This window comes from Hyposmocoma kahamanoa, unplaced genomic scaffold, assembly GCF_003589595.1.
Source record: "Hyposmocoma kahamanoa isolate Upper Pololo Valley unplaced genomic scaffold, ASM358959v1 230, whole genome shotgun sequence".
NCBI lineage: Eukaryota > Metazoa > Arthropoda > Insecta > Lepidoptera > Cosmopterigidae > Hyposmocoma > Hyposmocoma kahamanoa.
In genome coordinates this window covers 81,041-83,942 of record NW_020653749.1, presented here as the reverse complement: position 1 = coordinate 83,942, position 2,902 = coordinate 81,041, and positions in this window count along the sequence as shown.

The window sequence follows — 2,902 nt, the reverse complement described above, 5'->3', positions numbered from 1 at the left end:
ATATATATATATATATATACATATATATATATGTATGTATACATAATAATAATCGCAATTAAAGTACTACCCGGTTGTTTTTCAAACTCAACCTTTATCGAATGCAGAGACTGAAAAAGGTAACCGTGTAAGCTATTAATTCAGCGTATGCAAAATTTAACGCAAATTACATAAAGATACGAAAGAATACACAGAGTATTTTTTTGTTACCGGGATCGAAACCTTTTACATTCAAAATTTTACCTTATAGTCATGCGGTATGTGTTCAATTTTGCACGCGCTGAAAATCCTATAACGGTAAAATCTTTTGATTCCTGAAAGGTCATTTCTTGAGCAAGTAAGTGTAGTTGTGAAAAATAGAGTTGAAAATAAATAATATTACATTTAAAAAATGTCATGAAATATTACTGGCCTCTCATGTCTGTTGTAATCGACAGTTTTCCAAATGAAAACTCCAATGACTCCATTAACATATCTGGAATCATGAATTAGAAACCTGAAATAGCACAGAGCCAACAACTGACCTGTGTGTACTTCTTCGTATATTCCAAAAATATTATGTATTTATTGTAGTAAAGATAATATCTCTAGCAATGGGGAACTATTAGTGCAAAACAAACGGAATCACATTTCATCGGTAATTAAATATTAAATATGTAATTTTCCAATTTTCGTCCATTATAGCAAAACTCAAGTTTAAACTGGTCGACTTGAAGTGAAACAATTGACGACACTCGTCAAATATTTCGAATGTATTAAGGGCGGTAAATAAGGAATTACGAACGACACTCTGTTAAAAGAAAAGCCCGAAGTCGAAGACTGAGGGCTTTCGGAGTCGAGACTCGTAATTCCCGTACCGCTAGTAAAATATATATAATTCATCATACTTGCACGTAAATAGTATGATTGCATGCAGACTGACTTGACTATAATGTCCCAAATATAACTCCCGGGTCTTTTTTCATTCTCATTATGGCCATGGCCGCTAACAAGAAGAAAAAGGCCCGTCCGCTCGGCAAAACTTCGTGGTCTAAATTACTGATATGAAATTTTAATTGTAATTTATATATTGTAACAATTGCATATAATACTTAACAACAAACGCAATTTAGAAAAAAAGGACTTTTCACGTATTTATTTGGGTAGGCAAAAGTTTCACCATACAGCCTCTTCATAATAATATATTTAAACGAAAGCTAAAGAAACGCTATAAAACAAAAATCCCAAGAGATAGAATAGAAGTGGCCAAGTACCGTTTATATTTTCACCAATCGTTTTTTTAAATAAATGTTTATAGCCTGCACAGAAAAAAAGGATTTCTACTAATAAGAAAGAGCAATTTCTCAAAATATTTGCAAATTCTGAAAAAATATTTATTAAAAGTAATAAAATATTGTCATTACAAAAATACTGCTTATCTTTTTCTAATACAATTTTACTCTTAACTTTATTCTAACTTTGAGACAAATACGTTCACTTCAAGATTTTATTTCATTTCTAATCAATTAATTGGACATTACTTACATCAAGAAATTTTTACCTCTTACATCAAATTTAAATAATCTTAAATGAACTCAAAATTTCTTGGGTGTATTTTAAGAAAATATATTCTTAAACAAAAAATAAGTAGTTTTCTATTCAGATTAATATTCTAAATTAGAGTACCTATATTCTTAAAGCAACATTTCGTTGCGTTTTCATAGTTAATGTTGTCGTGACGTGAATCTGTTTTTATTCAGGAAGCAGTACAGTGTCTGAGTAATATCATATTTTGACAACTACATCGATACAAATGCGCTATTGCATCGATGCAATCGCCTATAAATCCTAAGTGTAGCGATGCTATCGCGCGTTTGTGTTCATGCAGTCGCACGCTTGCGTCGTTGCTTAAAATCGATAGCGTATGTAAAGATAGACAATTAGCGACTGCATCGCGTCCAAAAGTTGCCCTTTGTAACCGTTCCTCTGCTTTTTTTGAAACTTATTATAGAAATTTTTCAGTTGGTAGTACGAGTAGGTACCATGTGTAAAAGGGGCGCCTTTGTGATATGGTTCACAAAATTATAATTGACAGATTAAAATACAGGAGTAAAAAAACATTTTTATTTGTACAAAAAATAACTGAATCAGATTTTGTAAAGACGAGTGTAGAGACCAAGACAAATTTCATTAAACCCAATTCATAATCGACGTTTACTAATCGTAGACATTGTCACATCCAGCCAAGTGTTGACTTTGCCAAGTTGGCAAGTCGGGCCAAGTTGGCTAAGTTTAATTAATTACTTTACCCGGTCCGGAACAGTTCGGACCCGGACATAATGGTGCAATGTTAGATTCGTACTGTTTTTAGTTTGAATTGATTGTTTTATAAATACTTTCCATTTTAACCCACTACGTTGGAATAAAAAAGGTATTCATTTTATTCAGCATCATCCTATCTATGATCCAGGCTATTGTCGGTATAGCCTCCTCCATTCCTCTGGATTCACAGCTAGGCTTCTTGATCTTTTTTTAAGATACTAAAGGACGAACAAGTCGTGCACCTGGTAGGTGGTAAGCGCTTTAGCAGAGGCATGAGTTGAAAAGGCCCATGTGCCTGTAATTTCACCAGCACCACCACTTGGCGGCAGAAATAAGTAAGGTGGCAATACTTTCTTGGACAAACTCTTTCACAAGAAGCTCTATGGCTACTTGTAATTCGATTGCTCTTTTTAAATATATATTTATTTGTTCACTTTTGTATTAATTAGAACCAACCCAAAAAGTTAATGAAATGTTAAAGTTCAGATTCTTTTCAACACAATTGGTAGGACACACTGATGGGTCTTCAGGAACTGGAGCATCTTTTCTGACTAAAGAACTCTTTTAATTATTAATACAAAGATCGAACACTCAGAAAAAA